General features: G+C 40.7%; 1 long non-coding RNA gene across 1 annotated transcript; it reads right to left on the reverse strand.

Moving 5' to 3' along the window:
- Nucleotides 1–3,469: 3,469 nt before the first annotated feature.
- Nucleotides 3,470–7,244, reverse strand: LOC118559839. The gene is made up of 3 exons (XR_004928970.1): nucleotides 7,101–7,244; nucleotides 4,463–4,509; nucleotides 3,470–4,353 (listed from the first exon to the last, which is right to left on the reverse strand). It is a non-coding gene; the product is annotated as an uncharacterized LOC118559839 (long non-coding RNA).
- Between the last annotated feature and the right edge of the window lie 4,643 nt (nucleotides 7,245–11,887).

An 11,887-nucleotide genomic window follows, 5' to 3' on the forward strand; every position in this document is an offset into this window, starting at 1 on the left:
ATATGTCAGCACAAGGTCTAAAGTATGGAGCAAAGAGTGCGTCGGTTTATGCACATTTTGAGCAAAACCAATTGAATCTAGGATAGTTTTAAAGGCTACACTAAGGTTATCACATTCTGTGTCAACATGGATGTTAAAATCACCCACTATAATAGCCTTATCAGTATTTAACACCAAATCAGATAAGAAATCTGACAACTCATCCAAAAACTGAGTGTAAGGGCCTGGTGGACGATACAAAAAAACAAACAGAAGAGGTTTTATTGCTTTGTAGTTTGGATGAGGGAAACTGAGGGTTAAATGTTCAAAAGAACTGTAATTATTAATTGGCCTGGGACTAATTAATAAATCAGACTGAAAGATGGTTGCCACTCCTCCTCCTCTTCCCACAGATCTGGGAAAGTGGAAATTTGAATAATTGGAGGGAGTTGACTCATTTATACTAACGTAGTCCTCTTGTAGCCAGGTTTCTGTGAGACAAAACACATCAATCTGTTTATCAGAAATCAATTCGTTAATAAACAAAGTCTTTGGAGGGAGAGACCTTATATTTAATAGACCACATTTAATTGTTCTATTTTTAGGTTCAAGGTGAACCGTATTGATTTTTATTAGGTTTTTATGATTTGTTCCTTTTAGATCAGTTTTTGATCTGTTAAGTTTTGGCCGTGGGAAAGACACCGTCTCAATAGGATAATGGATGGGTAACAGTACAGAAGCTGCAGAGAGGTGTGTTAAACTACGGCTCTGCTTCCTGGTCTGGACCCTGGGTGTTCAGCATTTAGGAGGACTAATAAATCCGGCCAAATTTCTAGAAAGAAGAGCTGCACCATCCAAAGTAGGATGGATGCCGTCTCTCCGGATCAGACCAGGTTTTCCCCAGAAAGTTCTCCAGTTATCAATGTAGCCAATGTCGTTTTCAGGACACCACCTAGACAACCAGCGGTTGAATGATGACATGAGGCTAAACATGTCATCACTGGTCAAATCAGGCAGGGGACCAGAGAAACTTACGGAGTCCGACATTGCTTTAGCAAACTCACACACCGAAGCAACACCAACTTTAGCGACCTCCGATCGGCGTGACCGGGTGTCATTACCGCCAGCGTGAATAACAATCTTACTGTATTTACGCTTATCCTTAGCCAGCAGTTTTAGGTAAGATTCTATGTCGCCCGTTCTGGCCCCTGGCAGGCATTTAACTATGGTCCCTGGTGTCTCTAGTGCCACGTTTCTGACTATTGAGCTCCCAATAATCAGGGTCGGCTTCTCAGCGGGTGTGTCGCTGAGTGAGGAAAATTTGTTTGAAACGCAGACAGGTTGGTGGTGAACTGGGGGCTGAAATCTAGAGCTATGCTTCCTACGAACTGTCACCCAGCCGGCCTGCTTACCCGGCTGCTCGGGTGCTTCTGGAGGACCACTAAGTGAACTAACGCTAGGTCTATGTGGCTCCGCGCTAGCAAAGGGGCGGCTATCAGCTGGTCTTTCCATAGCACGGAGCCGGGACTCTAATTCTGACACCCTCACCTCCAAAGCTACAAAAACACTACATTTATTACAAGTACCATTATCACTAAAGGAGGCAGAGGAATAGCTAAACATCTGACACAGAGAGCAGGAGATAAGAGGAGACTTAGTCAGAGACGGAGAAGCTGAAGTAATAGTAGGAGAGGAAGCCATTGTGGAGCTAAAGCTAGGCTAGGCTAAAGCTAGGCTAGCGCCCTTCTACCACGCCAAGAGAGCAAACCGTGAAACACGAGGAGTTCCCAAGCGTGATGTGCAGCAACAGAAAATGTTTTAAAAGTGCACTGCTTATGTGTTAGAAACAGATGTTACAGCAAAGAGATTAAAGATAAAAGCAAGAGAATCTGGAGCAACAAACCGTTGCTCACGCAGTGAAAACAGGAAGTGATACAATACGCCTTACCGCAAACCGCAAAATACTTGAACAACCGATGGCTGCCAAGTGTTAGATGTCAGATTTTTTTCCCTTTACCTCTCTAGTTGTGCTTTTCCCTGTTTTCCCAGTCAAGAAACAGTAATTGATATTGGAAACCAAAATAAACCACAAATCAATGATTTATGAGTAAAAACAAGATATTGTTTTATTAATATATTATTGCTTAAATGGTGTAGTAAAGTTTGAAGCAAACGATCTACAATATAAAAGGTTATGTATGTATACAGTCTAGGCATACAAGAATATGACAGAGATGCTCTTCTATATGAACCAATAAGCATGTTTACACATAGAAAATAGTCTGTGGGTACCAACATATTTATTGATCCTTTTTTCCCTCCTAAGACCATTTTCATTACTATTGTTTCTTGTGTTGCTAACATATTTGTTTTAAACTGGGACACTACTGGGGATTGTTGTGATTATGTCCGTATCCAAAAGGTAGAAAAAATACAAAATATACCAATTCAAACAATAACAAACAATACAAAAATGATCATGAAAATCCCAAGGTAAAAATATTGTGTAAAATTTTAAATATAGAAATAAATGGCAACATCTCCAGAAGTTTATAGGTTTAGACTATTTAAAATCTACATTTTATCTTAAGTTATTTTAATGCTGCATTAAGCCATTTCGCCCTATATTGCAAATCAAACCCCCATCCCTCCATGCCCCTAAATGGAATTTCATAAATTGAATTCAGTTTAACACAGTTTATTTGTGCAATGTGAATTCACAACACAGAAGAAGATTTTAGTAGAGTGATTGTAAACACTTAACTTCAGCCATCCATCCGTTGCCTCCAACTGTTTGTGGCATCTAAACTATCTTTTCTTTTTGAAAAGTTAATCCATGGTTCTCTGTCTTTTTAAAAAGGCTAGGCAGACCAGAAAGCAGTCGTGTTTCAGGCACGGTGAGTCGATGCCAACTCAGTAGGGGTGTTCTAAAAATTGCTAGAAGTTACTGAATGTCATTACCTAACCTGCCTATATGGTAATGTGCTTGTGACTATAATAAGAGAGACAAAAATTATACTTGTGGAAAAGACAAAGTGAGTAAAAACACTCTAAATAAATGTGTTGTTTTTTTATTAATCTCAAATAACACTCCTTTATATGGGCTGGCGACTGGCTCAAGCAACCAAAAGGAAACTAGCAGAGATAAAACATTTTTTATTTGTTTTAGTTTAGTTTGTTCTTTACATTATGGTCCGCTAGAGAGACTTCAACAACAGTAACCAAGTCATTGGCCTACCTGTGCATGTGTGAATAATTTATATTGTGGATACGGAGGGAAGAAATCCCCTACTCTGACTGCAGCTGGGAGGGATCGCTGCATGAAGACTGGCCAGTCTGAGTGCAGCAAGGCGGAATCCCTGCTAGTTGTGAGGAGCCAGAATCAGATCTGCTTTCACAGATTTGTCACCAGTGAGTTTTTTTTTAAAGAGTCATTTGAGGGATACAGGAAGTGTAAAAATTACAATGTGATTCCTCTTTTCAGATGCTGTTCATGAGGTTTTGAGGAATGCCTCATCAGGTCAGGACCTGGAGTTTTTATGTTAATAAAATTCAATGTATTCCTAAAATATTTTTTCTCTGTCTGATCAAATGCCACCTGATACATAAACTGGTACACAATGCTCCTTTCTGCTGAATTTGATGCATGGGATCGATTGAGGTTCCTTTCTGATTTTACAGTTTGCATTCAGCAAACACAACATGCTGATATTCACTGTGAGGCTTTGATGACAAACAGAAAAAAAACAAGATAAGAAACAAGAAATTACATGGTCTGAAACTCTGAGAAATCAGACCACAATCCACATCCAGGATAAAGAGGCTCAGTGAATGTGGTGTTGAAGGTGTGGAGGTGAATCAGTGTATCTGAGGAGACTCTGTAGAAGGACACAATGCCAGCAAGATAGTCCACATACACCGCTACTCTGTTCAAGACAGAGGATGAGGAGGATGGAGAGGAAAAGAAGTAGGACAGTGGGGATAAATAAGAGGGAGAGTGGGTGGGGGACGAGGATGAGGAGGTAGAAATGGGTGTTTGTATCTTATTGTGACAGTAAGAGTAACTACCATCATTAGAACATGTCAGACTCCATGAGTGATCATTCACTGCAAACACGACATCCTGACTGGTTCCCTTCCTCCTGATTCTTCTGTAACTGGCAGATATAGTAACATCTCCTTTACATTCAACCTCCCAGTAAAAACGACCGTCCTCTAGTTTATTTTGACACAGTAATTGTGGCCAGACATCAAATCTGTCAGGATGATCAGGATATAACTGTTCCTCTTCCACACGTGTCACCTTCTTGTTGCCTTCAGACAGTCTGAGTTTGCTGTTCACGGTGTTTTTGTCGATTTCGAGTTGACAGGAATCTGATGGAGAAAACAAACATGATCAGGATGCAGTTGTTCTTCATTTATACACACTTTGATGACGTACTCCATAAAAACTGATGTTATTATTCAAATGAGAAACACTCACACTTTGTCAAACCTGGTACCAACCATTGGTCTCCATGAGGGTCCACCCTGCAAGGAGGAGGAGGAGGATTAGACTATACATGTCAAGAACCAGAGACAGAGGACCCAGTATTCAACCAGACAAGCGAGATGAATAATTAAGATTCATCTTGCCAATTCACAACACATGTCATCTGAATTTACGAAGTGAAATTCAACCAAATCCTTCAGACGGATTGGTCAAAACGTTTCCTCCCTAAGGAAACCCAGCAGGTTGCATCAAGTCTCTCCAAGCAGAATTCACTCCTCCTGAAAGAGCGTAGAGCCACAGTGGACAGTCGTCTGCATTGTTGTTGGCTGTCCTGTACACTCTCTGGCCCTACACTTACCATTGTTGCGGCCGTCTATTGCCCCCCCCCCCTCCTTTTATTCAGCATTTCCCCTCGTCTCTTCACAGCAAAGACCCCACGGCTCCTTTCATACCGGAACATTAAGAACATTAACTTGGACACTCTCCCTTCACACATCCTAAGAACTTTAATCCTGGATCCTTCCTCCTCACCGGAGGAACTGACATCTCAGTACAATAACTGCTTAAATGACATTTTGAACCTCCTTGCCCCAACAAAATCCCGGACTGTCCCCTTTTTCCACTCCGCCCCCTGGTTTACCCCTGAACTCCGGACCATGAAGGCTCAGTGCCGTCAACTTGAAAGACTTAAAAAGAAAACCGGTTTAACAATTCACAGTGAAATGTATGTAACTCAGATAACTCAATATAAAGAACTAATCACTAAAACTAAATCCACTTACTATTCCAACCTGATCTGCTCATATGAAGGTAATTCTCGGACTCTGTTTTTGGTGTTTAACAATATTTTCAAATCCCCAGCTTCTCTTTCTACCCACCTATGCTCACTTGATCCCATCCCGTCTGCCCTGGTCAAATCCTGCCTTCACGCTCTCCTCCCCTTCATAACTGCCATCATTCACTCCTCTCTTGGTTCTGGAATTGTTCCATCTCTTTTCAAAACTGCTATTATCACTCCTATTGTGAAGAAACCTGGACTAGATCCCAACAATTACAATAATCTCAGGCCGATTTCAAATTTACCTTTTATTTAAAAAATAATGGAAAAAAACAGTCAGTTCTCAACTTCATTCTCACTTAACTCACAACAACCTTTATGAACAGTTCCAGTCTGGCTTCATTAATCTCCTGCTTAACCAAAATAAAATCCTGGTTCACCTCCAACTTTCTTAAACTGAATAATGACAAGACCGAAATCCTCCTAGTGGGAACAAAATCTACTTTATCCAAAGCTGACAGTTTCTCCCTTTCATTTGACAACTCCAAATTCTCCCCTTCACCTCAGGTCAAGAGTCTGGGTGTCATCCTTGATAGCACCTTGTCCTTCTCCTCTCACATTAACAATCTTATTTGTTCCGCTTACTTTCACTTACGCAATATCAATCGCTTTCGCCCCTCTCTCTCCCCTAGCTCCACCTGCACTCTTGTCCATAGTCTGGTCACTTCCCGCATCAATTACTGTAATTCTCTTCTTTTCGGTCTTCCTCAAAAATCCATTCACAAGCTTCAGTCAGTACAAAACTCAGCAGCTCTCATCATTTCTAGAACCCCCTCTTTCCATCACATCACCCCAGTCCTGCAGCAGCTCCACTGGCTACCTGTGAAGTTCAGAATTCAGTTCAAAATCCTCCTACTTAATTTTAAAGTTATTCACAATCTCTCCCCTCCATACCTTTGTGATTTACTTCAAATTTCTACTCCCTCCCGCATACTTAGATCTTCTTCTACCACTCACTTAGTTGTTCCTTCAGCCCGTCTTAGCACCATGGGGAGCAGAGCTTTTTCTCGTTCTGCGCCCACACTCTGGAATTATATCCCCCCTGACATCTGCAATATCGAGTCTTTACCCTTGTTCAAATCAAAACTCAAAACCCACATGTTCAAGATTGCATTTTCATTATGATTTTATATTACTTTCCTCTGTGTAGTTTGTGTTTCTTTTAATTATGACGACATTGCTTTTACCATTTATTGTTTTTACATGTACAGTGACCTTGAGTGTTTTGAAAGGCGCTTGAAATAAAATGTATTATTATTATTATTATTATTATTATTATTATTATTATTATTATTATCTGATCAGATTGTGCTAGAAGAGCAGTGACACTAGGAGTGAACTTATGGTTTCTAGTTTTGAATGTGAGCAGCGCGCTACATTAACTGACATGGTGGTGTATAGCGAAATTTGTTGTCTTTAATTTGATTATGCAATGCTTAAATATTTGTGCGTTACTTTGTTGTACAAACCTTGAAAATTTAAAAGGGCAGGAATCCACAAGTTTCCTCTGACACTCCTTACTGAGCTTAAATTGTATTAATTCTTACTTTTCTGTTAGTTATTATTGTTATTGTACACTGTATATTTACAACTGTTCATATTTTTTCCCTTTCTTTTTGTATGTTTTTCTTTGAAATACTCAAAATAACAAATTATAACAAATTTATTCATGCATTTAATGTAGCTTCTTTTAGAGGCACAGAATGAAAGTTCAGGGCATGATAAAAAATAATAGTGATACTTTCAGCTGTTTCTCCTCTATCTAGAAGAAAGTGGTAGGTCTCTCCATACCTGAGAGTTTCAAGTCTCCAGTGTGTATCCTTCTGTCCAGCCAACAGCTGCCTCAAGCCTGCTTCTCCTGGATGATTGTAGCGCAGGTCCAACTCTTTCAGATGTGAGGGGTTGGAGCTCAGAGCCGATGCCAGAGAAGTGCAGCCTTCCTCTGATATCAGACAGCCTGATAGCCTGCAAGGAAAATATAATACATGATTTAGTCCCAAATTAAATACAAAGCTTAAGATTAAAGTTCAATCCAAGTTTGAGTATTTTTTTGGCAGTGAAGCAAATATAAAAAAGTAAAGAAATGGGTCAATAAGACTTATTTGCATAATAAATAGATGAGAAAACGGAGGAGGATGAAAAGCTGCTTGATGTTATTTAGAATGAGCAGCGACTGCCTGCGATGAGCAGAAATTCAGTGGGATTGAAAGGTGACAGATCATGCTTTTCATTTTTTCCTTTTCACATTGAAATCATTCAGTTATGGCCTATATAAAGTGTAACAGCAATGCTTTAGTTTGTACTCCTCGTTATTGTTGCTCCACAGTCCCTCTTTTAAGCAAGCTACATACTCAACAAGAACCAAGAATTGTGTTATTTTTACCAGGGTGACAAAAACATGAGAAAAGTTTGTTGTGGCTTTTTCTATTGATACTCCACAAGACTGAGAGGAGAAAACTACGTCATTGTCTGAAAGAATATAAAAAATGTCTCGGTTCTTGTGGAGTATTTAGTAGCCTTACATGTTTCAGTAGCTCATTTGTTGTCATAGTGCCCTGGTTCCTCAACACTTGACACAGACCTTGTTTGACTGGACTGAGCAGGTATGGCTTTCTGTTTTTACTTTCAACATATATAATATGAGGTAAGCATCAGCCTTAGTGGTCTTGCCCAAGACCAACACTGAATGAAACCATCCAGCATCTCACAGCAGGGTGCAAGATTCTAGCAGGGAAGGAATACATGGAACGCCATAACCACGGGACTGGTATAGTGTACAGAAACATCTGTTCAGAATACCAACTGGAGACCCCCAGGTCAAAATGGGAGTCACCTCCCAAGGTGGTGGAGAATGACAGAGATTTGGTCCTGTGGGACTTCCAGATACAAAGAGACAAGGACTGAACTGCACACAGATACAATGGTAATGGCAAACCAACTGGACATTGTGATAATTGATAAACAGCAGAAAACAGCTGTTGTGATCGATGTGGCCGTCCTGAGTGATGGAAACATCAGAAAAAAAAGAGCACACGACACTGGAGAAATACCAAGGGCTCAGGGAATAACTATAAAGAGTCTGGAAGGTGAAGACACCAGTAGGGGCCGTGGTCATAGGAGCACTTGGGGCAGTAACCCCCAGTCTGGAGAAGTAGCTCCTACAGATACCTGGAAAAACATCAGACATCTCAGTCCAGAAGGGCACACTCTGAGGTACAGCTAAAGCTTGTTACATACTCCATGAGAACATAAAGATTTATTTTCTTGTAGTCAGGGTGGGAAGAAAACAAAAAAAGTTAGTTTTGGCTCTGTCTATTCATGCTGCGCGAGACGCTCAACTGCAGAATTCAGCCCCACTATACACGTCATTGAAGATCAGGCTGGCAAAATTGTAAAAGAGATGAAGGAGACAGACATGGCTCTGAGACCTACCAATCCAGAATCAGTCAGTCTCTTAGCTGTGGGAAACAAAATCTCCCATCAGATGTAAATAATTCTGGCCTTCACTGTGTGTGTAATTTCTTTGTTTTTCTGTCCTACAGAAACAATGGCTTCTGTGTCTCTTTCCTGTCCTTTCAACCCCATCCAGTTCCAGCATATGGCTGTTCATGCAGAGCGTTGTTCTGCTGGAGATTTCATTGCGTTAAAAAGGGTGCATGAATATTATGCACAAACATCTGTCAATGTTTTTGATTAGAAAAACAGCATTTACCCATTTAGTTAACTCTTCCTTAAGAAAATGAACTTACTGCTCTGCAGACAGACAGACAGCTCCTCCTGCTGCATCCTCTTCAGAAAATTCAGGACAGGACGATCTTCACTAATGCTTTACTGTTGTTCCTTCTCTGCTCTTCATCACCTTCCAGCACCTCTTCATCCTCCCTCTGACCCACAATGAGCTCTGGACGGTCAGTGCTCAGAAACTTCTGGATTATCTTGAGCTCCTTCCTCACAAAATCGATAATATTGTCCTCCAGCAGCTAGAACAGAATCAAAGAGGATTTCTGCATTAGACAGAAATCAGGACTGATTGTCGTGGAACCCTGATCTACAAACAGCAACCTGGAGATCAGAACAGATGTAACATAGCTGCACATGTACAGACCGTGAATATGGAGTCCAGTTGTGTTTGATCCTGCCGGCCGCAATAATCACTGGGAACATCCTTCCTCCCATCGGCTCTGTGGAAGAATCAGAAAACCAGTTAACTTATCTGCTTTTCCTGGTTCAAGATGTCCATTCAGTCCAGAACATAACTAAGTGACATTTATTTATATACCTCCTTTAGTGCTTTCCAAAGAGAACATAAAACCTGATTAGATTTAAAAAGTAATCTGAGGTGACCTATTATGCTTCCTTTTAAACATTTAGGATATGCCTATAGGCTATTCAAAATATTTTTATATTTCTGCACAATATCAATAGTCCAGCATGAATAAACATTCCTAATCTAAAACACGGTGACTTTAAAAAATTATGAAAATGTTGCGCTGGCCCAGTCAAAGTAAAGACCTCAACCAAATAAAAATACTGATGAGATTTTCAGAGAGCTGTGCAGAAACAAATGCCTGCAAACCTGAGTGGATTGAAGCAACACTGGAAAGAAGAGTGGAGCAAAGGTCCTCCACAGAGGTCTGGGACACTACGGCTCTGAGTGGTTGTGGTTCTGCCAAGTTGGATCATCACATTAACCGAGTTGTTCTGCTTTGTTGGGTCATGAAGTGGACCAATTGATTTTTCCATATTGGGTCATCAAGTGGATTTAGTGATTCAGCTGTGTTGGATCATGAAGTAGACCTACTTTTTCTGCTATGTGGGATCTTTACATTGACCCAGTGGTCCTGCGATGTTGGTTCATTATGTGGTTTTACCATGTTGGGTCATAAAATGGAAGCCATCATTCTACTGTGTTGGATCATGAGGTGTACTTAGTAGTTCTGCCAAATTGGATCATGACAACTTCAGATTAAAAAACGGAAACATTCCCATCAGAACCTCTGCAATAAATTAAAAATCCAATATTCACTTGTCCACATAATGAAAACATTTCAGTCTGATGTTTAAAGCTCACATTGTTGAAGCAGAAGGATGTTTGGATGAGAACTCAAGGATGTGATGCATGGATATGTCGCTGCTTAAGGACACAGAACTGGGTTCAGATTCCTTCTCATTTTTGACTCTCTGATGAAGCCTGAGAGGAGAACGTTATAGAATAGAATAAAAATACATTCATTGACCCACAATGAGGAAATTTTGGCATGACTGGCAAAAACAGGTAGATAGAAGACAGCAGGCTTACACTCTAGATTAAATAACATGAATAAAAAGCTACGTTTAAAGTTAAGCTGTACAGCAGAAGAGAAATAATTTATCAGAAAGGGGAAAATACTATGCAGTTAATAAAAGGTAATACAGCATATTCCGGTAAAAATGAAATGTACAAGTTAAAATATAGGAACGACAGCAGATTTACAGAGTGATGTGAGAAAACTATACAATAAGCATGACTGTACAAATACTCCCAGAGAAGCTAAAGAGTGTGAAAATGGACATTAAGATCTGAGAGTCAGTGTAAATGATTCTTTACCAGATCAAGAACCAAAGGGACCAGTAACACGTTTGAAGACATTTAGTCTCTTGTGGTCAGCAGAGATTATTATTTAACAGCAGCTGGGAGGAAGAACCTACAGAAGCGCTCCTTAGAGCATCTAGGATGCAGCAGCCTGTCACTGAAAGGGCTCTCCAGCTCTGCTACAGCTCCATGCATGAGGTGGAGACACTGTCCAACTGTGATGTTATTTTTCTCAGTTGTTCTGTCTCCCACCACCTGCACTGGGTCTAGGGGACATTCCAGGACAGAGCTGGTCCTCCTAATGAGCTTATCCAACTGCTTCCTACTAGCAAATGATTCGCTGCTGCTCCATGACTACAGCTTCAGACATCATTGACTGCCTCACTCCAATTAAACAACAGATGGCTCAGGAGGGGAGGAAACGGAAGGAACAACAGGTGGCAATTAATACAGGTGAGGAGAGTGAAGGTAATTAGCATGAGAGAGAGAGGGTGATGACCTGACAGGGGCAGGGAGAAGCAGAATCTAACAGGAATGCTTGAAGAATGACCAGATAGGTAAGACTAAACTAACTAAACTGAGAACATCCAGGGAGGAAAATAGGAATAAAATAGAGCCACGTATGAACTACTAACAACCTAAAACTAAGGGCTGTCCAGACTTAGCTGGATTTGGGCGTGTATGACAAACTTCTTTGTCGGTTAAGGGGTCCGATCACAATGAAGCGGCCGCGAAACATATTACATCTGAAACCAGCTCCTAGAATGGGTAAGTTTGAAGCCACCCCCGCTCCGCCTCCATCGTGACACCCATGTACGCATAACCGGCTAGACACTGGTGCATCTGCACATGCTTGCAAGTTCATGCAAATTGCACAGTTCTTTGACTTGAACTATTTACAATTTTTTTACTTCTCAGGAAGATTTCTCTGTACATTCAACTTGAACAGTTATGTGTTTGTCTGTGTCTGTGTGTTATGTATGAATTCTGAGCCGGTGTCTCACCA

This window comes from Fundulus heteroclitus, unplaced genomic scaffold, assembly GCF_011125445.2.
Source record: "Fundulus heteroclitus isolate FHET01 unplaced genomic scaffold, MU-UCD_Fhet_4.1 scaffold_348, whole genome shotgun sequence".
NCBI lineage: Eukaryota > Metazoa > Chordata > Actinopteri > Cyprinodontiformes > Fundulidae > Fundulus > Fundulus heteroclitus.